Source organism: Taeniopygia guttata, chromosome 1 (genome assembly GCF_048771995.1).
Source record: "Taeniopygia guttata chromosome 1, bTaeGut7.mat, whole genome shotgun sequence".
Classification (NCBI taxonomy): domain Eukaryota; kingdom Metazoa; phylum Chordata; class Aves; order Passeriformes; family Estrildidae; genus Taeniopygia; species Taeniopygia guttata.
The window spans coordinates 15,647,680-15,674,194 of NC_133024.1; the positions used below are offsets into that span (position 1 = coordinate 15,647,680).

A 26,515-nucleotide genomic window follows, 5' to 3' on the forward strand; every position below is an offset into this window, starting at 1 on the left:
TTACAGCTTCATTCAAAGCAAAATGAGTGCTCTTTAAAATCCTCATTACTTCTGAAATTCACTTCTGTCAGTTCTGAAATCATTCCTTCTTCCTTTCTGTCTGCCAAACAACAAATTACTTTGGATCAAAAGAAACACAAATTTCTCTTTCAAGAGCAATATTTTATATAAAATTCAAGAACTTCACTATTTCAAAATAAAACTCAGGGAGAAGATTTATTTCTAATTAAAACAAAAAGCAAATGTTTTATTCTGAAATGGTAGTCTCTGTTGTATTAAAGCAATTATGTTTTTGATGTGATAAGTCTTTTAAAAGGCAGCACATACATACTCATGGAAAAAGTGGAGGGAAAAAATAAATGGATTAAAGTAGATAATTTTACTATTTCTGAAGTTAACTCAAGTACATCTATCCCTTAAGTCAAGTATGTATCAAATTCTGTGGCAGAGAAGCTACAGGGATACCAGGAAAGCTTTCAATTGAGAGGTTTACAAAGGTATTAACAACCCACTCTTCACCCAAATGCATAATCTCAAAATCATGATTATTGATACTTCCAAACAAAAACCAGCCCTTCGTAAACAAGATGCAATAACATAAGCTGAAAGCCCCCAAATGATCACAAGCTTGGGAAAACTCATCCCTCTGGATAACTCAGAGTGGACTGCCAGCATTCACAGTGAAAGAAAATAAACCATTACTGTGTCAAAGTCAAGGAATATACAACCTCAGCCTGAAATACAGCACTTCAGCTGTTATACATATCTAGCTTGGACTCTGATAACAATTATTACCTCTCAGTGGCAAATTAACCACAATAATTACTAAATTTGCAATTTTCCACAGAAAATCTACAAATTATTTCTAGATGACTACACCCCCCCCCCAAAAAAAAAAAAAAAAAAAAAAAAAGGTTTGTTTTTATCTGTGTTACCACAGAGTATTTTTTCTACCTTCCAAATCACTGGATGACATCTTGTTTCCCCTAATGCTTTCTACCAGAGGTGACTTTGTGAGTTAATGATTATAGGAACTGTATGAAATTTGACTTTTGTAAAGCTTGGGGACAGACAGTATATTGTCTTGAAGGTTCAGTAATTAGCAGAGTACCTAAATCGACAATTCAACGACACTACAGGTTTCTCCAATGAAATATCAGTGACTAGGCAGAGAAACATTGATAATTTAACTGGCTTCATAAAAGAAAATACATCTACAAATGTGCTTTGCTGCACATTTCACCAGGATTTGACTGTAAGTTTTGGAAACTACAGAAGTTTCATAACTGATTTAATTTTCCTTATTTAATGTTGAATACATGGGATTTAGTTTTGTTTGATTATTACTCCATGGCCACCTGAGGGTCTTTTGAATTGGCCAGTCCAGTAAATAATGCCAAGGCTCCATCACTCCAAAACAAAGCCCTGGGCAGTCATCTGGACATAAAACCTTGTTCCTCAAAAAAAAAAAAAAAAAAAAAAAGCAGCACTGTCACTGCTCTGTGGGAGCACATCATTGTCCAATTGTCCAAGATTCCAGTTTTTGGTTGTTTCAGTTTCATAACATCTGAATTGACCACTACAGTTCTAGTTGAAGATAAGTCCAAAGGAAACTTAGGAACAACTTTTAGGCACGTCTGACACTGTTGGTCTGTGGGTGGGAAAGCATTTGTCATGAAAATGGATTTTTTATAGCTTGCTGAAAATGCATCAATCAAATTAAATCAAAGAAGACTCTGTTGTCATTTACAATGAATGGCAACCGTCAGTAGCTGTGGAAGAGGTGTTTTAATCTTTCTGAATCACACACTTTGCTATGCATTTCCACCTCATGCGTTTTTTAAGCTTGCTTACTGGATCCCACTAATACCCTGTGAGACTGGTATCTTTCATATTTGTTATATCCTGAATTATTTCAATTTTAAAGTCCTCTTACCCTTCTTCCATCTGCTCACTTTATAAAAAAGGGCAATCCAATAAGGCCTGTTCTATTCTACCACTGTGCAGAAAGAAAGAACTATGACATTAACCAATTTGTATTTTAGTAGAAGTGTCTAGAAAAGACAGAAAAGAATATGAAAAAAGAATGCAATGAAAGTTGGATGCTCTATATTAAAAAAGGGAGAATACAATCACAAAATCAAGATTAGGATATGACAGAATTAGGACAATAAAGCTATGAGGGCAACCTTTGATTGTGAGCACTATCTGGTCAAATAATCTCATGTTTTTTACATACTTCTTGTTTTATTCAGATCATGAATGGACTGTGAGAGGGATTCAATTTGGGTCATGTTCAAACTGATAGTGGGACTGTGCAGCATGAGTTGCTAGAAACCCGAGGAAGAATCCAGTGGAGGAAGGCCAGCAGTCACAGATTATAAATTATCAAACATGCTGGTTATTTAAAACTACAAAAATAAAAGACATCATGGTATGGAGAAAGCAAATCTCTAAGTTTAATTTAGTTTCTACACAAGTAAGGATGGGACAGGTGACACCCCCAGCAAACTTAATGACAGAGTGACCCAACTTTGGGGGGACAAAAGACTGGTCTCCCTTTTTCATTTGCAATAAACTTGATAATTTCTATTTCTGGGTGCTATGGTCTGCACTTAAATGCATCTGGGTTCATATGCTGCAGTCAATCTCTTCTCCTGACAATATCTCTGCTCTCTAATATTTGTATTCTTAAAATTTGGAGAACTGATAGGAGCATTTCTCAAAGCCTTGACTCTAGAGAGGAGCAAGGCAGAGGGGACAAAAAGAGGCAGGTATAAGGCTGCTTCTTCAAATATGACTACATAATGACAATAGGCAAATGAAATTAAATATTCTTCCTCTTTGTACTTTTTTTTTTCCCCAGTGACTTTTCTGTCATTACCACATTTCAATATCCTACGGAAGTTTTTTAATGAAAATTATTAGATGAAATGACAAAGGAGATAATTGCCACCTATCAAACAGTGTTTTCAGTTCACATCAGTGCAATTTTTCTCTGCATAAAAAACTAGTTTCAACACAATAACTTGAACAATTATTCAGGTCATATAGGATGTTTTAAAAGAATCTGGAGTTTATCCAAAAAATACATACAGACAAGATATTAATTACATTAATTTTATCACGGCCTGTCATACTAGGTACAATCCAACAGCTCATCAAAGAGCTGGGGGCTGTGCTACACAGCCCAGGTGATTCCTCTTCTGCACAGACTCATTTTTGTACTACACAAACAAACAAACAGAACTCCTAAGTAAAATAAAAATGAGTATCCTAAATGCTGGACTATAATTTAAGAATATGATTCTAAATTTATAGATACTACTCAAAGAAAGAGACGGAAAATGTTTTCAATCTTACTGAACTCTTATTCACTTAATTTTTAGAACTAGGTGATATTTTTTCCAGACTAATACAGTAAATAAAACTTATTACTACAACAGATAGATGGCATGTAAGGGTGTTCCACTGAATACGGAATTAGAAAATTAGTGTTCAATTGAATACAATAAATCAATACAAATTTTGCAAAATAAGCAGTTGAAAAGAGGCTCATTTCATTGAAGTATCAAGTACTGAAATCCAGATAAAGACAATATCCATAAAAAAACCCCTGTTGATAACTCAGGCTACACAGCTGCAAAGAGGGGCTGCAGCCTTTTCAAATTACCCCTTAAAAATGTTTCATAAACTGTACTCACGAGTCAAGAGATTTTTGGTATAAAAAATTTGCCGTATTGCAACTTCCAGCAATTTTGTGTGGTTTTAGTTCAGCTGCTTCTTCCTTAAGTCTTGCAGCAGTGCCAAGTGACAAAAATGGCTGCAAGACTGAGGTGCTTTATCAGTGATGGAAGGAGAGACAAAACCAACAGGATGCACCTTCACTGATTTGTGCTGCTGACTCTGTGGTGGAGAGCCCTGAAATCTAATAAATTGGCTGAGGTGGGAAGTACAAATACTCAAATGCACTGTTCCACACCCAAATTAGTCTCTATTTCTGTTGATATTTCATGGATAGACCCCATAGAAAAACCAATTGCACAATTAAACAGATTTAATAAACCCTTAAACAGTAAAAATACTGTTTTCTACATTGCATAAATTTTAAAGGAGCATCATTGTGTTTTAGGAAGATGGGGAATGAAAGGAATCAGTCAGGGTAATTAGGGCACACAATAGAAATGGTAATCAAGGACCATGACAGCAGAGAAAAAAAGGGAAGTAATTTCCTGCCATATATCAGTGCATAATCCTGGGATCATGAAGGTCTGCAGGAAAAGAATGGAAGGAAAAGATCATTACAGCTGCAAGCAGCCATCTCCAGCATCTCCAGCAATCACCTTTAAACAGAAAAGGAGAAATGTAACCCTGAGAACACTTCAGGGCAATGCAGAACTTACTGAGTCCTCAAATCTGTCCACAGTAGTTGTGAAAACTCTATTTTAAAGTATAATATCAGTAATGCTTTATTTCATTGTTGCTTTTTTCTTTTTAATAATTGTTCCATTGTTGAAATTTGCTGGAAGGACTTTTGGGGGGAAGGAATAAGGCAAGAATGTGGTAAGTTTCTCAACGCTGTAGCGAATGCAGCAACAAGAAATATCTGTTGTAACTACAGAAGGAACCTGTGTTTGTTGGAATTTCTCTGTATTCTTTCAAGAGGAATTATTGTCCAACTTCTCTTTCCATAGAACCTTTCATGCTCCTGTGTACAGCTGAGGACTACCCTATCAGAAGACACTGCAAACAGGCATTAGACCATACCAAGTATTTCTTTCTGCAAGAGGAAAAAGTGGTCTGAGTAGATCAGATCCATTTTGCGGCTAATTCCTTACCACATTATCTATTTCCTGTATTTGTTGGTGAACTCAGTTACAGAATCATCATCTCCTGGCCAGAACATAATAAACAAATGCTAGAAAAATCCCTCCCACTATTAGAAAGATTTAAAGTGCCTTCACAGCAGATACACATGCAAAAATTGCTCATCTATGGAGAGCAATGTGTCAATCATATTATATCCTTATTATATGTATTATATCAAATGCTACCATTTATGTGTTATTCTCCCTCTCTGTCCCTGTTATTGGGACAAAGAGGGAGGATAACACATATTATTATATATCACATAAACTGTTGTTTCTGTCATCCCTCTCCCCATTTTTCCTCCTTCTTCCCCCCAACATGTGAAACCTTTCTGTTTTCAGCTCTGAACATGTGGTAAGTAGTTAGTAATGGATTTCTCTCTTTCCTATGCAATACCAGCTCCTTGGAATCTGCAGATGAACATTTCTCTATCCACAACAAATTATTCTGCTGGCCTGGGTTAATTAATTCCAATGATAGCTATTACTCAATTTGCTTTTCACGTGGAGTTTTTTTGAAACCAAGTTTTTTCTGAGGCTGTTTGCAGCCTTTTGACAAAGACCAAACTTTTGACAAAGACCAAAACTTTCAGCCTGAGTGTTGTTGCAATGATGTTTTGTTGGCTGGCTTTATGTCAGACTGATTTTCTGTGTGAAAATAGTAATTTCCTGTTTAGTAATTTGAGCCGTTCTCAAATAATTAATGTCACTTGGTTTCATGACTTCAGAAACACTCAAGGTGTGCACTGAAATCCTACAAAAGCTGCCCCTGCCATGATTTACTACTGGATAATCTTTCTAGAGAAGGCAGACCTTGAAGGAATGGAATATCCTTACAGGCAGTTATTAACAATAAAAATATGAAGTACAGTGCAATTTCCATTTACAAGGTTACAGTTTCTTATTATGGCCTTATTATAACATTGCAGTTTTTTAATGGCTCAAGATCTAAAACTAAACTTTTTGGGGTTCACTGCTTTCACTACAGAAATTATTTTGACAATAGATCAGCTTATGTGATGCAATTTTTTCTTCTCTGTGTAACTGTCTCCTTTACATTAATGTAATTAGCAAGATGCAATAGCAATGAGAAAACAATTTAACCCACTTCAAAAATACTCTAAATAATCAAATATTTAAAAGGAGAGGCTTAAAATCATGCTTGCATTTTTAATTATGGTTACCAAGACTGCACATCCAGATATAGATTTTTAATGTGTGATTTATTTAAGGCCCTGCTTTATTTGCAGATACAAGACAGGAGTTTGGGCACACAGACAAAATTACTGTAATCATGGGGAATATTTCAATGCCCAAATCCGGACAGGTAATTGTAAAGTTGGGTAATCCATATGCAAAAAATGCTGAAATGTTCTTATAAAATCAGGCATTTGGCCTTTGAATAGAGTCCTTTTGGATGTGTTTGCAGAAAAGCTCACAAGCTTGATTTTTAAAGACACCAAATATGATTAGTGACTCCCAGACTATTTCAGTTCTGACTTACTATTGAAAATAAAGTACTCATGCCTCTATGAGAAGCAAATACAATTTTCTTTTGTATTATCTCTGAATACCCACAAGCAAATAATCTTGATTATTAAAAATTATTTTCAACCCATCATTTTCCCTTCTACATTACTATACTCAATTTTATATAATCTTATTCTATTCCATCATTGCTTTAAGACATAAGAGTAACACAATGTGATACCCGTGAACAAAAATTCTGTGATTTATGTCAGCAGCTAACACAGTATTCAAATACCTATTTTGCCATGGAACCAACACATAAAATCCTGTAATTAGTTCATTCAAGTTTTCCTCTTCCTCACATCCACATAGAATCACTTGCAGTAATTAGCCCCAAATTACAGCAACTATTTAATTGTATTTACACAGATACAGATGACACCAACATTCTTGAGTTTTTGTGCTGTTTCTTTTTGGTTTGTTTGGATTTTTTTCCATAAGCAAACATTGCCAACTTCTCCCAACCCATCATTGTATTCAGATTAATGTGAATTTCAATGTATAGGTGTCATGGTTTGACACGGGAAGAGAATTTTTTTTTTAGAAGGAAGAGGTTCACCAGTCAGGGGTCAGGTTTAGATACTGACACTTGGGGTGACCAATTGAAGGTGGACACGCCTCTGAGAACACAGAGGGGTTAAAAACGGAATTCCCAGGAGGACTCGTCCTTCTTTGGTTCCGGTCATCGCATGGTACGGACCTCCCCCCCCAGCCCGGGCTGGGTGGGGGAGGGGAGCCATGCGGCCTGCACAGGTAGGCCAGGAGGTAAAGGATCGGAACGGGCTGGGTCAGCTCCTGCAGATGGAAGGGTGGAGAAATCTGGGATGTCTCCGTTCCCCCCCCCAGAGTCTCTTTCTCTCCGAAGAGAGAAAAAAGAGACGGCGGTGGTTTTATCGGCAGTTCGCCGCAGGGAAGGAGATGAGCGGGGGGGCTGCAAGGTGCCCAGCCGGGCTGTGGGAGCTGGAGCCTGGGCAGCGAGCCATCCTTGGGAGTTGGGACTTTTAACCCTTCCTGAGAAATGAAGGCTTTATGAAATATTACTCCTCCTGAATTTGAAGAAAAGAGAGACAGCTTGAAACCTCAGATGTTTAGAGAAGAAGGTTGGGGGCAGATGATAGAGTGGCTTTTTGGCTGGACTCTTCTTGTTTACCATAGACTGAACCACTCTTTCTTTCAAGAAGGACTGCATTTTAGGGGGATGCATTGGTGAACCAAGAGACCTTCTGCAGCAACTACCAGTTTTGGAGTGGACAGAGAGAGAGCTGAGGAGGGTGTGAGGATGCCCTCCATCTTCAGGAAGAAGAGAAGGCGATCTCTGTCTTTTGGACCCTCGGCCCCAGGGGAAAATGGGGGGGACTCTAGTCCCAAATTGTGATACTGGACTGTTGTTCCTGGTGGTCCTTGGCAAAGCATCCTTAAAGGGGCCCTATAAGCAGTCTCTGTCCATGCACAGTGGTGAGAGCACTGTGACATGGAGAAGAGAGTGTCACACTGGCCCGGTGTGTCTGGGCAGTGCCACGTGTGACATTGGAAACACAAAAGGTGACAGTTGTGTTTCCTGGGGGTCTATGGTTGCAAGGGGGACTCCTCTCTTCCCCGATGGACTCAGTATTGATTATATTGAAGAGTGAAAACTTGATTAAGAATCCAAATGGGTCTCGCTGGGGTTTGGTGGAGTTGGGTAGAGGGAGGAGAAATGTTTTGGAAAGTTTTCATTTCGAATTTTGTGTGTTTTTTTTTTCTTTCCTTTCTTTTCCTTTTATAGTAGTAGTAGTAGTAGTATAATAAAGCTTTTTCCTTTGTTATTAAGTTTGGTCTGCTTTGCTCTGTCCTTAATCACATTTCACAGCATTTAATTGATAAGTTGTATTTTCATGGGGCGCTGGCATTGTGCCAGCGTCAAACCATGACAATAGGCAATACCTTGGTAACCCAAGGGAAAGCTCTGACTACTGTCTCAAACATTCCTCTACTGGCCTTCTAGGACAGGAATAAATCCTTTGATTATGCAAATCCAACCCCATATAAATAAAGCAAAAAAATCAGGAAGGTGCCCTTTAGCTGAACAGGGTTCTAATTTGTGTTTCACTGAAGTAGTTATGTGGGATAAATCTTCAATCCTTGTGTCTAGACTATTTCACATGATTGATGACAAGAATCAGAGTTAAGTATTTCTATTGAACACACTGGTATTTCACAGGACTCTCACAGAGATGAACCATGACTTTAATATGAATTATCAAATAATCAGGTTGATATGAAAAATGCTCCCTCCAGTAAGACTTCTAGTACTGATAGAGACATTTGAGCTTAAGAACACAGGTACGTATTACTATAAAAACATATTAAATCTGCATAAAAGCTGAATCTTTTTCCTAAAAGTGCTGAAGAAGTACCACAGAGGCTTAGTTTTTGACTCTACTGGATGCACACTGCAGTGTTAAGTATTTTCCAAATGAAGAAAATAACATTATCCCCGTCTTGAAAAATCCCAACCAAAGCCTTAAGGAGAGGTCAGGGGGATTTCTTACAGATTTTCTAGCTGTTAATTATCCTGACTAAAGGTGCCAGGCCCTCATATGCCACAGGACAGGTGGGGTTGTAGCTCTTTAAAATGAGGAGCCGAACACCCCAAACAGCAGCATAAGGTCATGTTACAACTGAATTTATTTATTCTCTTATTTCCACTTTTATTCACAGCTGCACACATACAATCAGACAGAGATTTGGCATGAAACTGACCTCTTAACTACATACGGTTTAGATAAAAAAAATTTTTTTTTAGAAGTTATTAGCATCACCTTAGTAGACTGTGTGAATATTGTATCCTGTTATTTTTAAGTATGTATATTCACATGACAGTTTTCATTCAGAAAGAAAAATGTTTAAAGTTTTAAATAGACATATGTGATTTTGGTAACATTTCAGGGTAATCACACAACTAAAAAAAACTGGAAACAAATTTTATATATAATATTAGATATTTGACCAATTATTTGACATGTCTGGAATGTCAATCAAAAGAAAAATAAAATTCTGACTTAGGATTACACAAAAATGACAACTACTGATGCTGCGTTGCCATTCCTCATCAGATTGTGAATTTAATTTTCCATTTCAGCTTTTAAATACTCATCAGGAAGTGTGCAGGACAGAGAACTTTTGAGTCTCTGTTCTAGCTGAGGTGTGGACACATTACAGGAATAAAGAGAACTACAGCTCACACACTGATCTATGGGCTCTGGTTGTTTCTCAGTCTTCCAGTAGTTAACGTTGCATTTATTTCACACCTGGGGGTGGCACACTGCTTGTATGTGGGCAATTTTCACCTTTTTCCTTCACTTACATTCACGTTTCTCATAGTGTGAACAAAATGACTGCGAGACAAAGGTCAGGAACTAAAATTCTGACAGCCAATAACACATTAGTGCCTTCATTCAGAATTTGGAATGGTAAAATTCAGGAGTCTGTGTACACCTAAAGAGTAACAATGGACTGTACCATTTGGCATATTTTTTATTTTATAGGCTAATTTTTAAATAGAAAAATTAAGCTACAAAAATGTAACTACACTTGACATGAACACTTTTAATCACTATAAAAAGCAACATAGCCACAGATGTTTAGTTTTAGGAAATTAGATACATTATATAGAAATATATACACAAAACTACATTAATTTTATTTGGGAATAAAAAAAGTATTTCTAGAGAGTCAGCCATATGAGAGGTGGCTGAGGGAGCTGGGGGTGTTCACCTGGAGACAAAGTGGCTCAGGGGAGACCTTTTCACTCTCTACAACCACACGAAAGGAGGTCGTAGCAAGGTGGGGATCGGTCTCCCACGTAAAATGTGACAGGAAGATGAATTTGGTAATTCAATCCAAAAATTGAATTTGATAACTCGACCCAAAAAAACCTGAAATGGAGACCTTGCCATTAGATGATACTTAATGCCATTTACGTCATGCAAGAACTTTTGTTATGAAATGTAACATTGCTTAAAACAGAAATATTATCTTATATAACCTAAGGACTGTAAATAACAATATTTTTGATTTGTAATTATTGCAATGATAAATGTTTTAGGGTTCAATGGAAGCAGAAGCTTAGGTTGAAAATGGAAATCAATACAAAATGAATAGATCTCATCTCAGTTATTAATTTGCATCTATACATTTCAAACCTATCACAGCTGATAAAGAGGGGCCTGACTGGCAATTAAGAAAGGCACAGGACTGGAGCTACAGGTAATTTCATTTACAGGTAGCATTGGTCTGGGAAAACATATACATCATCTCTAGTATTATTGTTGATATCAGCTCAGGCTACACATCTATAATATTTCTAATAATTAGGAATCAATTACACCTTCTCTCCATCCTCATCTCCCTTGCCTCCATGATATATTATAAATTCTGTACTTGCAGAATGGATCCTGATCAGTCTCTTTATGTTCTTGAGGCCACGCATTCAAGGCATACAAACATCCCACAAAGAGGTCTGTCAGGTATATTCCCTGCAACTTTTGATAATATTTGGAAGAAATCAATGACCTCAGATACTTTTTTTTTACAGAAGGACTTAAGACAGCAATCAAAAGCTGTAAGAACAAAAAGAAGTCAACACAAAGAGGATATCCATGAATTACTATGATATAATATTACTGAAATATAAAATTGGAAGCAACCTCTGTTCAGAGGTACATTAAGTGTTAGCCTTCATAGTGCCTCTAGTATCTCCTTTATTATCCCAATTAAGTCTTTAAAATTTCATCCCTAATATTACAACTGCTTGTTTATAGACTGCTTTCTACTGCAAAACTGAAGTACATGCAATATTAACATTTGTGGAATAATGAGATTTGAATCAACTATGAGACTCCTACTCTTAATTGGCGAGAGGTGTGGGAAGATGGAAAATCTTCTTCCCTATAATCTAATCAAACTCAGCAGTATCAGCTTTCAGAGTGCAACGTCAGCCTTTCCCCTGAAGGGCTGAGCAGAAGGTTAGGAAAAAAATTAATTGTAAACATTAATGTAAATACCAAAAGTTCATACTGGTCACAGTAAGTAAGCCACCTCAGCAACATTTGTGCTTTCTCTCCTACTCTCTCACTTGTGTTGCTGGTGCTGCTTTCAGCATGCCACCCCAGCAGGCTGAAGCAGGAGCTGTATTTTCCCAATAAGTGAGTTGAAAATGGGAGGCCCACAAGAACTCCAAAATCAGAACAACTACAAACTCATCTGGTCAAAGTCAAAACCAGGGGGAACTTTAAATTCCATTCTTAATTCAGAATGAAAATACTTCTGCAAGAGCTTTTAGAAGATGTTCTCTGATAGAAGGAAGAGGAAAGAACTGTGGTGGTTGTGACAAACTGGAGTTTAGGGCTGTGCTGAAAATGCATTACGGCTGCAACAACCCTCCTGGACAGGGGGGAAAAAGATGGATTTTCTAATGTTTCACACCCATTTAAATCACAGTCTACATATGGTGCTCTATATGTTGATCATCGAAACTTCATTATAGAATTTTACTGCTTGATGCTAATGCTTATCAGGTCCATCAACACTCAGCACACTGGGGAAAGACACAGATTGTCCCTGGATCCTCATGAGCACCAGTCACAACTCACCTCCAGCAAAATGGAAGAGAGCTCATCTGAATTCTAAAGCGTTCGCTTTGACGTGGGCCGTGAAGATGAAGAGTGGGGTTCAGTACAATGTGGCAAATAGGAGGAATCATTTGGGATAATCCCCTCTCATAGCCAGTAACAAAGCACTAGAATTAAAGTAACTTGACTTTTCAAAAACAGATAAAAGGAAGGCATTCTCTTCACACCACAAACAGCAGTAATCCCTTTATGGCTCCTTGAGTCTACATATGCAAGTTTGCCTAGATTTATAAAAAAAGCCTGAAACCGTAAAAAAGATGAAGAGATACTTTTTTGTGTTATCTCCACACAGACAAAGTAAAATTCTAAAATCCCCAAGACAATACCCAAGGCAAGGATGTCTGTTTGCCTACAAAAAAAATTTCAATGACCACTAACAGTATCTATCATCTGTCTCTCATCTTTTCTCTAAAACATACAGAAGCAGAGGTGAGGTGTTTGATACACAGTGGAGTAAAAAACAGCTGGAATTAATTTATGCATTCATCAAGCTGTTGCAGCTGATGGTTATGCATTTTAGCACAGCCTGCTGTTGGCACATTGTTTAAATAAAAAATATGAGGCCCACACATTCAAAGCAATGATGGAGAGCTAATGATCAGTTTCACAGCAGTGGGTTGCTGCTTCCTAACTGCTATTCGGACTAATTTTTGATAAGTTAGCACTGGGTTTTATTAAGTACTGTATTTAATGTAATATATCCTTTATTACGTAATACCAAGCTGGAGAGATGGATTTCAGCTAAAGTGCCAAATTGTTATTCGAATTGGGCAAGCCTGGTATGCACTAACCAGAAACACGGGATCAAACTGATGTTTCTAGAATATGATGGCCTTCTTAGTGGCAGGGCAAAGCTGACATGGGTACCCTCAGGGTTCATGTTGGTAGTGCAGCAGCCAGGGTTTAAAATGCTGTAATAAATTGAACATTATTTCATCAGATGCAATGTACCAGGCTTCTGTACTCATCTCAGTGCACTAAAATAATTCAAGGGACGTGGAGTTACTTTTCTTCTCTACTTCTCTGCCACATTAAGTTCAAGCAAAGCACATAGAAATAGAACTGACCTGAACAAATGACTGGTGGTTTCTCTTGGGCTTCAAAAGCAAAAAGGTATTACAGGAAAAATGCAACCTTTTACTGACTGTAGGCTTTACCCGGAATAGAAAGAAATAGAATTTGTTAGTACTTCTAACTGGAGAAAAACACTTGGCCACTGCCAGAATTTCCTTTGTATGAGACAATTCATAGGAACACTTATACGTACATTAAAATGCCCAGCCGTCAAATTGAAAGGAGGTCCTTTCAGATGGTGATGCACTATATATCAAATGAGAAGTATAAACAATAATAAATGTATAATAAAATATTAACCCTAACCCTTAGGAAGTCCTAACCCTTAATCCGGCAACTAGCTTGAAACCTGCTAACATTGACTAGAAATTGTTTTCAGTGATCTAATAAATGATTGTAAATTTATTGTGCACTTTGAAAAAGGTGCATCCTGTGGCTTATTCATGGTCAGGAAGGAGGGTCCAGTTGATGGAGTTGCGTACCAAAGGGCAGTGAAAACATTAGCAAGAGAGATGATTTGGAGTTGTCAGTACAGACAGTGACCCAGACACTTCATGTAAGCATTGCACAGAATCTTAACCGGGCATTGCTAAGAAAACAGCCAACTAGAATTTAACATGGTAAATTGGCAACCAGCCAGATTTTGTTTTCTTCACTCTATGCCAGTATTTTTTTTTTTTTATTACATAACCTAGTGGGTTTTGAGGGTTTATAACTAATATTTTTAAGCACTACAATCCAGTTCTGTCCATCTCAGTTTGATAATTAGTAAGCCCATGGTATCACAGAATTCCCTATGACTGAAGTCAGTGCAGGAGCACTGGTGGCTCTCTGAGTGCTCTGTGTTGTTAAGAAAGGATCTTCTGAGACGTGCTCACAAACGAAGCAGAACTAATCAATCCCTCTTGGACAGGCTGATTACCTGGAAATCAATCAGTCAGGGAGCTTGTTCTGTTGGCCTTAAGGACATGAGCAAAGACTAAATGTAACTTCCAGTAGAAGTGGCACAGAAAGCACATCTGTGAGGCAAGTATCTGTAACGCAGATACAGAGAGCACTGGAGCACAGAATTTCTTGTTACTGTCCCAAAATACTCTGCTGTGACATGGAAAGCACAGACATCCCCATTCCATCAGTCAACGTCTCACAGCAACTAATTTTCCACCAGTGATCAGGAAGCTCAGAGCACTCTTTCATCAACACCCAGGGAACTGAACTAGGTCCTGGTGCAGAACACTTTGCCCTTCTGCTAATGCAGTTTGTGTTTCAGATTCTGTTTGTGACAAGCTTTGAATTCTGTTTGGGTTTAACATGGCATTACAGCTGCTGGGTGCTTCACTCTGTTACTGCCAGGTCCAGAGATAGAACCACCTGGGAAGGGAAAACAAGTGCCTGCAGCAACTGATTGACAGGCCTGAAACACCTGGGAGAAGACCATCACACAAGAAATAATGGCTTAGAGAAAAACAAATTAGGAGCTGATTTATATTCCAGGAGACGTTTTATTGCCTGCCATTCTCCATCCCACTGAAATATTGTGATGGATTAGGGTGACAGAAGAGAATTGCTAGGTGCTGGTAGTGACAATTTGAACAACGAGGTGAAGGAAACACACCATGCTCTGCCTCTCTCCAGAACATGGTGAGCTTATTGTGGAGGGGATACAACCCATCAGTCACTGGAGGCAGCTCAAGGTGTGTTGTTCCTCTGTACAGTCACACTGTGGGCACCTCTCACACCCAATTCTGGTGAAGTTTAAGGTCTGTATTCTAAGGCCAAACACTAAGAGGGAATTGAAGACTGAAAGCATTCCCAATAGCACTAGGAAATAACTGTAGTGAGATCTTTCATTTGATACCAACCCCCTTCAAATTTACTGAAAACATCTAGAGCCATATGAGCAAAGCTGTTCTGAAAAGTGATACCTGAAAAGGTACTTGGCCAGGCAGGCAGTGTAGGTATAAATTGAGTCATGGCTTTTCTAAAGTATCAGTGGCCATGATCCTGGCCTCAGGTAGTGTGTTACCATGATAACCTGTCCAAAAAACCCAAAGGGGGAGAGGAGAAACAAAAAAGAAGAGAACCTTTTTTTCACAGCCTGCTGTCATGATGGGAGTTGACTAGAAGTGAGTCAGAATTCCCAAAGCAATGGAGCTGTCAGTTATAGTCCTGAGACCTCTGGGATCTATCACAAGAGGTGACTGTCATGGAAAGGAAATCTTTCATCAGACTGGGAGATTTCTGGGGAATTCAGGGTGCTTCCATAAAAAGCCTTTATCCCCTCCATCAGCCTGGCCTTCTCACTGAGTCTCTGACACCTGCTGGCTTGTCACTAGAGGGGACAGAGGTTTTCAGTGCCCCTGCCGCTCAGCGCGCAGTGGGATGGATCTTCAAGCACAGGTGTTCTGAAGTGAGGTTCAAAATGTCACCCTTGAAAGAAATCCTCAAAAGAAGAGGATTTGAGAAGGAAGACGTGCTTGTCAGGTAAAACTGTGGCAGCTGCTGATACACAGCAGCTGGAAAAATAAAGGGCATGATGTCTTACTCGCAATCTCAGGGCCCCAACCCCAGCACAGTCCAAGCACTGAGCTTGTTTCACTTCATCCTGCCAAAATTAGAGCATGAAGAACAGGGAAAGAAATTCAGAGAGAACTCCAACAGCCTTTGGACAACTCCTCATGAACCAGCTTTCAGTTAGGGAACTGCCTGTTATGTTTCCAGGGTTAGCCCAACAAATGTGTTTTATTCTCCATAGTTACCTGAGTTGGGTCAAGCTACCAGTTTGCCTTATAATTCCCAGAAAAATACAGAATCCTTTTGGGGGGGGGGGGGGGGGATTCCAATATTGTATTTGAAATCCAGCCAATGCCCCAAATACCTGGACAGGTGGGAAAAAGATGGAATTTCCAATGTTTCACACCCATTTAAATCACAGTTCTACATACGGTGCTCTATATGTTGATCATCGAAACTTCATTATAGAATTTTCATTAGGAGATTTCATTTATGCAAAAGATCAAAAAATGTATTAACTGAGTTGCAGGTGTGCTGTGAGGTGAGAGAGCAATTATCAATATCATTATTGTAGTACATTAGTGTCTAATGGTGTGTGATAAGGATTGTAAAGTGCCTACTGTGTTCTTAGCTTTTAGTTGGCACTCAAAGACAAAAAAAATTATCTGTATTGTATGTTTAAGCTGAATGACTGGGAAAATAGAGAGGAGTATCAAATGCTTACAGATGTAGAGCAGAAAACCAACACATAAACAGAAAAAAATTTAAATGCTCTTTCATTTTTCTAAATAGCAGTGCCAGCTTTGGACAAAATGACCAATAAGCAGATGCGGAGAGGATGTCTTCAGTAAACCAATTTCTGTTTCCTAGGGTTTCCAAAAAAAAAAAAAAAGAGTACGTGTGTCCATGTGCACACATGTACAAAAGACTACCAATATTTTATGCCATTTTTAAACAAAATCTGTTTCTCTCACCACAATTGACTTTTTGAGCAAAAGATGTTTGGCTGAATCAATTTAAACAGCAACATGGAGTTTGGCAGCCATCCATTTCTGCTCAGATTAAGCCAGCTGCTACCGAATCCATTGATCCTTTTAGCCATTGATTTCTTAATTTAATAAAAAATGAAGTTTTAGAATGTGACTAAATTCACAGTGCTGAGGAGACAGGATTTTGATAAGCTCTGCTGCCAGACTAAGCTGGTAACACTGTCAAATGAGAAAATCACACATGATTTAAAATATTAAAGATTTCCAATCTGGCAGATTGCTTAAAACAGGATTTTAAACAGAAATGTGACCTGGTAAAAAAAAAGCCCTCACAATTAAAACTGTATAATCTTAAAACAGCAGATCTGCTCCCTTTGTCTGCTATCTACTAATACTAGTGATTAAAGGCATTTTACTGCACTTAATGCTCCTATTTACTTTGAAAAGTATCAAATTATCTTTAGGAGAGAAGAACATATTCTATTCTTATTACAAGGAACTTTGTGACAACCTCTGAGGATCAGGTTCTCCCTGAGACAGCTCCATGTACACCAGTCCTTCACTGCGCAGCTCCCAGCTTTTATTCAAGAAGCATTGTAGTCAAGAGCATTTCCAACTAGGCTGAGAATCTGCAGCCTAAACACAGCATATTCTGAGTATATCCACAATCTGTATCCCTGGCACTGGAACCTGCTGCCTCGTTCCCTCCTTGAGGCATTACTGCCATTAGGGTGCCCTCATTTCCTCATTAATTCAATTCCCATAAATGAACGCTGGTAGCTCAGAGGGCCACAGCAATGGCTGGGTAATGGGACTGCCAGAGTGACAGAGTGACCTCTCCTGCCCATGGTGTTTAGAGCAGATCAGTAATTTACCACTGAAATAGATTTTTCCCTGGAAAAATGCTACTTGCAGAAAATTGATGTATTGGGGAGAAGGGGAAAGAAGAAGTTGTAACAAATCTGTATCAACGTGCCCTGTTTTCCTGCCAGCCATCCTGAGGAGCTTGCTGGAGATCAACAACTTCAGCTCCAAATGCTGCCAGGACAGAGGTACCTGACAACAGCTTTAAGCTGTTCAGAAGCAAAATTCTCTATGGACTGCAACTGATGTCCCATAATACCAACATAGAAATTGAAATAATCAAAATATGTGATAAAAAGGAAATATTACTCCTGAGAAAAGCAGTCTCCCACTGGCATTTTTTTTCCCTTAAATTATTAGCTACATCAGTGATTGCTCAGTTTAGCCTTCAGTGACACTCATAGATGCCCACTGACAGCTGCATTTACACTTAAAAACAAGGGTAGAGTAGCATTAGTAAACATTGACAAAACAGAGTAAGAAATGGAAGAAAATCTAGCAATACATGATGGACTCAAGCTTTATCATGGGCTTTCTGAGGAAAAGGCCTATAGAAGCCTTGACATTGCCAGGCTTTGGCTGCTCAAACTCTTCTCCAAAAATCTGTTGTTGCCACAGCTGGAAAGTGCACGCCAAACACACCATTCTACCCATACAAGCAGTTTTTATGCTTCTTGATTACTGCTGAAGGTTCTTAAGCACTAGATGGGAAACACAAGTTTCTGTTTAAATTAGTTGCATGACTTTACTGCAGTCTTTTCTCAACTTTGTTGCACTGCAACAAAGAGGAGATGCACAAAAGAATTGCAGGGGAAAAGTAGCAAGGATGTATGTTTTCTCCTGCAAAAATTAAACTAAAAAGTGTGCAAATAGGAGGAACAGCCCCTAAACAACTTCAACCCACAAAAGTTGTTTGTTTTCCTCATGGCCTAATGATTGCTTTAGGACTTGGATTATTCTTCTTATACTTAATGTTTTATATTCTTCATATAATATATCTATGTAGTATTGTTATAAGGTGTATACGATATATAGGAAGGATTAACATCTTTCCATTCTACAACATGCTAATAGTGCCAGAATTCAAAGAGCTGTCTCCTGGATGGCAAGTGAACAGTTTGAAATAAAACATTTGCATGCCATGACAGCAGCTGAGAACACTATTTAATGAAAATAAAGAAGTACAGAGAATTAATACATCACTGTTGAGTCAAGAGCACCTTGATAAAGGAACTTGGTCCATTTTCCATTCCACACAGGTTTGCTCGATTGCTGTGAACATGAACATGGGTAAAGAGCACAAGAGACAGGCCAAATTCAAGGCTTCATGTTTGTAGAGGGACATGATGTAAAATTACAGAAAATGTCAAAGCCCAGAATATTTGGGTAAGTATTAATGTGAATTTTGAGGAAATCCATATACATACAAATATTCACTAGCCATGAAGTTTCAGTCTCAACAGAAGTAACCCAAGGTCAAAGCTATGAATGGTGTGCAGCCTGTGCAATAAAAATGTAAATATCCTTCATTCAATGGAACCACAAATGTGTTTAGCTACACTGTGCAACTGGTCATCAGCACAGCAAGGAACAGAGGGATGAGGCTGCTCTTCACAGACAGGCAGTGCAGACATTGATTACTAGAACTATAGAAAATCAACTCTTGCTGTTATAGGTTTTCCTGTAGATGTGCACACACCACATCCACAGACAAATCTGCATGGATCAAAGAGAACGAGGGGAAAAAAACCCTAAAAGTAGGTAGCTTATTCATAGGCTTCAGTAGTGAATACAGAATTGATGAAACACCTGAAATGATTTTGAACTAATTAAAAAAAAATAATTTAAAAGCTATCTGCTACTTTTCTATCTAAATTTATTTGTTATTTTGTACTGGGACAGTGACAGTTTGGTAATGTGACATAATCAAAGGAACTTTCCACAGGGCTTAAAGTCAATTTCCGTTTCTAGTCCCGATTCCATTTTTGCCCTTTTATATGTATTTAAATATATTGTCCTTTTCAGTGGAAATCTACCTTAACATGAAGATGGCTAAAACTAATAGTCATGCCAAATCCTAAATACTCCCAGACAAAAAGGTTTATATTTCAAGCTCTGCACTGCAGGAGCTGTTCTTTTTATATATCTTTAAAGATCTTGAATGACATCAACTTGATGCAAGACTGAGCCTTTCACACATCTGCCTTAGCAACTCCAACCATGAACCACCATGAAACGTTCAGTAAATTCCACTGATGTGATTAAACCAGACAGAAGTTTGTTTAGCTGCCTTAAACTCTGATGATCTTAGAGCCATCAACAAGAAAATAAACAATGTGACTGTAAAATGAAGTAGTAGATGCTGTATATTTAACATGCACTTCTATTGCTCTTGGAACACTAAACTTAGGATAGGTTATTAACACCAGAATATTCCAATATTTCCCCCATTCTTAAAAAAAAAAAAAAAAAGCCATTGGTCACTGCTACCTTTTGTGTCTGAAGGAGATATAACATTAGATTACCTACTAAAAAATGGTGAGTAAAATAATGTTATATCTTCTAATACTTCATCCCAGTAATAAAACTGAGTTCTGGTGTCATCCTAGATGATTAGAACTGGATGATTCCTGTACCTGATTCTTCAGCACAATAAAAAAAAGTGCCTAGAAACTAAACCTGAAGCATAACCAAGAATTAAGACTTTAGATATTTAAATTTAATACACAGTTTGCAGTAGAAGTGGTCAACAAATTTTCTTCCAATAGAAATTAGTAACCTCAATATATACTTTTCAGAATCTATGTAGTTCCGTTGTAATAGTTAATGCAATTACAATAATAGGCTTTAAATGGGTTTATATTTCAAGTATGATTGTGCTGAATTGAATTATTCCCTACTTATCACACAAATATTGGATGAACATTCCTCATTTTCAACCTACACTTTTAAATAGATTTCCTTCCACTTCAGCACGATTAAATTTCTAAAATAAAGTGGGCAGATACTTCACACTCTGAAGTGCTGTCACAAGTAGCAAATCTTCTCTAGAATACAAAAATAACTGCAGTAAGTCCAACCTCTCTATACTAATATGCAAATGCCACATAGCTGAGGAAGTCTACAGAAAATCATCTGCTCTCAAGACCAGAATTTCACTTACACAGAACAATGCAACGTATCTTTTTAGGCTTTCCAATTAGGGATATTTAATGATTGATGAAATGTTATTAAGCATGTTCAAAAGTGCTCAGGAATAGAAGAGGTGCTATGGAAAAGAAAGTAAAAAAGGGTATAAACCAAAATAATGTGATTTTCTCCTCAAACAATATGCAATGATCAGTTTTAGGTTTTGATTCAAGCACAACAGGATGCCTGGGGCTCAGAAATGAAGTATAAATTAATTTATACATTAAATTATATATTGTTTTACCATGCCCTGCCATCTCCCCAATGAGAATTAAAACCCCCCAAATCCAAGTCAATATATCTTCTTCCTATATGCCTAAAACCAAAGCAGGAATCATTCCTGATTCTGTTTCTGAGTAGCAGGAAGCACTGTAGTTCATTATCTTCACCTTGTTTTTCACAGCCAGCTGCTAGAGGTTACAGTTTTCCAATATGTTCATTTTTCTTTTACAGTGAATGTTTATAGGGCCAGAGGAAAGAGTGGTTGCTCTGCTTTGAAAAGGAGCAGGTGTGCTCCAGACTACAAAGATTAGTGGTTACAGGGACAGAGGAGAGGGAGAACTACAGCTAAGACACCACAACCCCAGGGTTGAATACTGTTAAAACTTTTATTAGTTCCACATCCTCCAGAAACTCATTATCTGAAATAAGATTTGATGTTTCAAAAGAGTCACAGGGAGCATAAAAATCTCTCTTACTTTCTGTCCTTTTACATTTTCATGAAAAGTCTAAGTGCACTCAGTTATACATTTTAAATTTTGTTAGTTGTTTGAGGAAGTTGGTTCAATTGCCTGTCAATAATTGGGAAAAAAGAAAATTGATTCATAGAATCCCCAAATAATGCAAGTTGAAAGGAATCTGTCAATCACAAATCAAGGGCATCAGATACAAATTGCCCCTGATAAATTCATGAGGGTTGTACCAAGCAACTTCTTGTTTTCATGTGCCCAGGTGTGGTTTTTGGGGGGATTTGCTCCACAGAATTCATGGTGATAGAAGTCATACTGACTGGTCTGGATGCACTTAACCTTGTTTCTCTTGAAGATGGGTGTGGCATTTCCAGTCACCAGTAACCTCCATGGAGCACTGTGACCTTTAAATGTGTCAGCAGCTTCACCAGGACTTTGCTCAGCTCCCCTGAGTGCATCCAGTCTGGTCTCATGGGCCAGTCTCTAGGGAGTTTAAGTGCTCCCCAACTCCATTTGCCAATACTTTGGATGATTGATTCCCCCTGAGGCTCAGGGACTTGGGAGGCTAAAGAGTAGATGGTGCCAGTTAAGACCAGCAAAATGAAAATCTGCCACTGTTTTCTTTCATCTTTATGTAATAATGATATTTTCAATTTCCTATCCCATCTGACTTCCAGAAGTCCCTCTGACTTACACTGACACTCCCCAGGTAGCTTAAATGCTTTTCCACTGTTAAGTTTTCACCCCTAATTTCTCATTCACTATGAATAACAAAAAGCAATCCCCTTCTATCCTATCAGGTGATGCATTATTTGTTACCTAACCAAACACTGCAAGACACAGACTACCATTAGCAACCAGCTTGTTCTTTTTCTTGAAAACTTGTGTTTTTCAAGCCAGTTTGGACTATAAATATTTTGGTCACATCCTACCATCTGCACTGGCAGCAGCAGTAACCTCTCCTCAGCTGTCTGCATGCTCTGAACCCTCTAGACACATGGCTTTCATAAGTACTTGGAAGTATGTCACACATGCCAAGTTTGAGATTCTCTGAGCTAAATTTCAATAATTTGCTTCACTACAAGCAAAAGAGAGGCCAGAGAAATCCCCTTATCCAATCTGGCAATTTTCTACTCTTTACTTTCAGTGGAGAATGTGTCATTTTTCTGTGGTTGAGTTTCTTTGTCTAATCTTACAGAAAATCATCAACATCCATCTGTTTATGCCCCGCATTTCAGTGACTTTGCTGTTCATTGAACGTGAGCCATCTTCTGTGGGATGCAAAGCAGAACATTTTTTATTACCCAATTTTTTAAATGCCCACAAAGTTTCATGCTGATTCAAGAGACTGTAACAACTTCATTCTTCACTTTGATTATTTGCAGCCACAGTTTTGTGAGAGCAGTTTTTGTCACTTCAATTTCGCTCCTCTAAGTGATATATATATATGTAGTCTTTTATTATCAACTTCCTGAAGTAACTGAAACACTCAATACACTTCAGATTCATATAGATGGATTTGTGATATCAATATTTTTTCTTTTTTTTTAATTAGTTATTTAGATTTATTTTCAGTGGTTTCAGTTTTTTTCTAGCAAATAATGCATTTAATTCCTATAAATTCCCAGACAAATTATTGCCTCTGGTAAAGCAAAGGTAACATCTGCCACCCAAAGACAGATTCACTGTCCTGAAAATACACACAGATTATCCCCTACCCTTTATTTAAAGTGTAAATTTAAATTCAGAAACACAACTAATATTCAAGTAATTACCTCTTAGAATCAGAAAAAAAGAAACGTGAAGCAATAATGTTGGTGATGAAAACTCCATAACAACTATAAATACTTTAACCCATATTTTGCAAAACAAATTGAAATTTTGTGTCTAATTTGTCAACCTATCTAACAAACATTTTGTTGTTTATGTTCTGATAGATGTTCTAAATAAAATATCAACATTAATAACACTTGAAAAACTTTGATTCAGAAAATCAACCAAGCATAAAAACCAAGTATGTATAAAAACCAAATATGAAGTAAGATAACTTATAATAATTTAAAATAATTTCAATTATTCCATAAAATGGGAAGTTATATGATTATAATACATTTTATCTGTTAGTATTCTATAAAGAAATTTCAGATTTAACATGGATCCACTGAAGCCCTTGCACAGAAGAGTATCTCATGTGCAGGCATCATGAATAAACTCTTCCTTTCCCACCAATTCCTGGTGAGTTTGGATTTAATTTTGAATCAGTTTCAAAGCACACCAGCAGTGGAAAACACAGTAACAAATATCACTTAATCATGGAGTTATGTTCTTAGGAGCAATGAAAGCATTACTTTTATTTTTGCTTCCTGATAAAGTGTGGGGAGTTGATAAAAAACAAACAAACAAACAAAAAAAACCCACAAAACCCCAAAACTGCCTGTTCTTTTCTCCTGGAGAAGATGGCACTCTAACCCATGGCCAAATTGGAAATCTCAGGAGCTGTCTGGAGCTTTCTGCCACATTTCTCCTTTATTTATGCCACCTGTGCTGTCCTGTTATAGCACAGGCACAGCAGGAAACAGGAATGAAAGGAAGAGCCACAAACACACACCTGGCTGGATTGTGTTTTCCCAGAGGAGCAGCGGGAAGTAAAAATGATAGGGATTATATTGCCACTTGCCCTGAGGCAAAATGTTAATAATGGAGGAAACAGCCTTATGCTTTCCTCTCCCAAGGGGCAGGAAAATGGATCTTTGATCTGGGGAAAGGGATCTTTTTCTGCCCCTAAAGGTGGCTTATAAAAACATATTACTGTATGAGGTAGTTAAAATAGCAACATGTAATAGAAGGACTAGATTTTTGTCTCAGAAATGGTGTGTTCCTGCCATCCAAGGCGGCATCAACTAATTTTTCAGCTAATCCATAAGTGGGGATTTTATTCCAGGACATCTTTTTTACTACAGCAAGTTATTTTTTTACCTTGATATTGCAAGATTTTCACATCAGATAGACACTTAGAAAATAAATATTGTCTTTGATTTTTAATCCACATATATATTCCTACGGAATATAAGAATAAAACTAATTTTTAGATGTCTAAAGTTGATAAGCTTAAATCTAGACACTGAGAAAAGAAACAGATTTTAGGCAGTCTTGATAACTTTCACTATAGCATTTCTTCACTTGTCATTCAACTTTCCATAAATGGCATCGAGCTTGTGATGATGAATTTCAAAGGAGGTACAAATAAGCACCGTGAGTTCTTATTTTGGTGCTAAAACCAGAAAATATACAGCATCAAAGGCATGTTCCTGATATCATCCCAGATCAAACAAAATTCATTTCCCTATTTCACGACAGTAAATCTTTGTCAAATATTAATTTTGAAATACTAAAATGTAAGAAAATTAATCAGATATGACAAAGGAATTTCCTCACCATGAGAGATTTAGAATAACTGTAAAACACACTATGCTTTGCTGTACCAAATAATCGTTTTTGTCTCCAGCAGATCTGTTGATAGGAAATATTTTAGCACCTTTGCTACCACTTTCTGTACTCAGCAGGCCCTTCTGAAATTACAGACATAAGAGAAGTCCTTAGGATCAATGCAGTTTATGGGATTTTTCACTTCCTCTGCATGGCTTTGGGTTGTGGCAACTTCTTTCCTCATACTGAAATTATACTTCCAGTTTAAGAACATGTATACATAACTCCCTATCATTTTTAAATAGAATTATGAATGTTCATTGCTGAGAGAGAAGTTCCTTTACTATATTAATCCCACTGAGAAATGCTACTGACTTGTGTCCAGCACATGTTAAAGTTGATTAAAGTACAAAAAGTTTATTTTCCCTACCAAGGAATCACAAGGAATCTAAAACAACTCCACTTCCAAAATTACAGTAAAACGTCCTAGCTAAATTCCTTAGCAAGATTCAGACTTGCTGAGAGAAAAAGAAAGAAGAAATCCCAACAAACCCAGAATACCTTTCCGTTATTTGTATTTGTTTTTCCATCTGTTTGTTTTCCAAAGAAAGCGATAAGAACTGTTCATTAAATTGAATCCACGGTTGCCAAGGGTAAGTCTTGACACCTGAGTATGCTACAGAAGTTTAAATTCTGTTCCCAGAGAATGAGGAAACACAGGCTTGAGAGCTGGCAGTGACCCACATACAGAAGTAATTGCTAATTTTGCACATGTTTTCCAATAATGCTAATTACTTCAGTCCTTATAAAGGATTAGAAAAACAAAGCAAGTCATGGGCAAAGTATCTGCTCTGCTTAGTCTACAGTAATTAAGCTAAGCTAGCCAAATAATGTAGAAAAAGAAAATATATACACACACACACATATATATCTATTTGTATAAAAGTATAAAGAAAATCTCTAAAATACAACCTACTGCCCTTGCACCAAAATCACCAATGTTTTCTACTAACTAGAAAGGCTCAGCTGCTGGTTCAGATGCAAACATCTAAAGTCAGGTATGATGAATCTCACCCTGCTAGATTAGAAAGAACTGGTCTCTCAGTTTGCCCCCCTGATAAATTACTGTTCCAGGATCAGAAATACACAGCACTCAAGAGCCAAATAATTACTGGCTATAGGCTCATGGCTATTGTTAAGGGCCAGAATAATTTACTGCAGTGTCTGCACTTGCCTCTGATCCTAATAGTGAAAAAAATGCAATGAATTCATTTTCCCTGATGGCAGCACTGTATTTTCAAATTCCATTCTAATTCAGGCAGAGCCCACAGTGCTCTCTGTCTCCTGCCACTGAGCCCTCATCCAGAAACCGCCACTCCTGGGCATCGCCAGAGGTGCTCAAAGACAGGCTGGGTGGAGCTCTGAGAGCCTGGTCTGGTAAAAGGCGTCTCTGCCCATGGGAACAGGATGATCTTTATGGTCCATGCCAACCCAAACCATCCTACAGTTCTGTGATCTCAGGAATTAGATGGTTGAAAATTTGCAGCTGCCTAAATAATTTAAAATCTCACTTTACTCTTTTGCCTTTCCCTGCATTATGTGTACTAGCAGAAAATCTTTTAGCAGCCAAACTTCTTTGCTTATCCTTGAAAGCCCACTTAAGTAAATATATGTTCTTCGATGCTCAGTGCTATCCATTA

The 26,515-nt window shown here is 37.7% G+C and overlaps 1 protein-coding gene and 1 long non-coding RNA gene across 7 annotated transcripts in view; one reads left to right on the forward strand and one right to left on the reverse strand.

Annotated features, from left to right (window-relative positions):
• The window catches only part of EPHA6 (EPH receptor A6), a 380,709-nt gene that overhangs the window by 205,819 nt on the left and 148,375 nt on the right, over window positions 1–26,515 (reverse strand). The window lies entirely within an intron of this gene.
• LOC140682297 (uncharacterized) lies at window positions 1,541–24,793 on the forward strand. The gene is made up of 2 exons (XR_012053820.1): window positions 1,541–6,903; window positions 8,315–24,793. It is a non-coding gene; the product is annotated as an uncharacterized lncRNA (long non-coding RNA).